The 623-nt window shown below is 47.7% G+C and overlaps 1 protein-coding gene across 1 annotated transcript in view; it reads right to left on the bottom strand.

The window, feature by feature from the left end:
* Nucleotides 1–623, bottom strand: part of LOC104128605 (pancreatic lipase-related protein 2) — an 18,934-nt gene that overhangs the window by 1,887 nt on the left and 16,424 nt on the right. The window lies entirely within an intron of this gene.

Genomic DNA, 623 nt, shown 5'->3' with positions numbered 1-623 from the left:
TGCTTGTAGAAGGAAGCTATTGTGGATCCTGCTAAAGGCTTTCAGCCATCAACCCAGTGTAGGGGCTTGTTGGTACCTAAGGAGGAGAGCACTGCTCAGAGACATCTACAGAAGTATTCAAATTACTTAGTTGCTTAAATTTCTGTGCCTTTCAGGATGATATTTGAAAAGTCATGGCAGTCAGGTGAAGTCCCTGGGGACTGGAAAAAGGAAAACACTGTGCCCATTTTCAAAAAGGGTAGAAAGGAAGACCCTGGGAACTACCTACCTGTCAGCCTCACCTCTGTGCCTGGGAAGATCATGGAACAGATCCTCCTAGAAGCTATGATAAGGCACATGGAGGCCAGGGAGATAATTCAAGATAGCCAGCATGGCTTCACCAAGGGCAAGTCCTGCCTGACAAACCTAATGACTTTCTATGTCGGTGTGACAACAACGGTGGACAAAGGAAAACCAATGGATGTCATCTATCTGGACTTCTGAAAAGCCTTTGACACGGTCCCCCACAACATCCTTCTCTCTAAATTGGAGAGCTATGGATTTGACGGGTGGACTGTTCGGTGGATAAGGAACTGGCTGGATGGTCGCGTCCAGAGGGTAGTGGTCAATGGCTCGATGTCTGG

Source organism: Egretta garzetta, unplaced genomic scaffold (assembly GCF_000687185.1).
Source record: "Egretta garzetta isolate BGI_Z169 unplaced genomic scaffold, ASM68718v1 scaffold486, whole genome shotgun sequence".
NCBI classification, from domain to species: domain Eukaryota; kingdom Metazoa; phylum Chordata; class Aves; order Pelecaniformes; family Ardeidae; genus Egretta; species Egretta garzetta.
The sequence above is the reverse complement of the archived record's forward strand: the minus strand, read 5'-3'. Positions and strand labels throughout refer to the sequence as shown.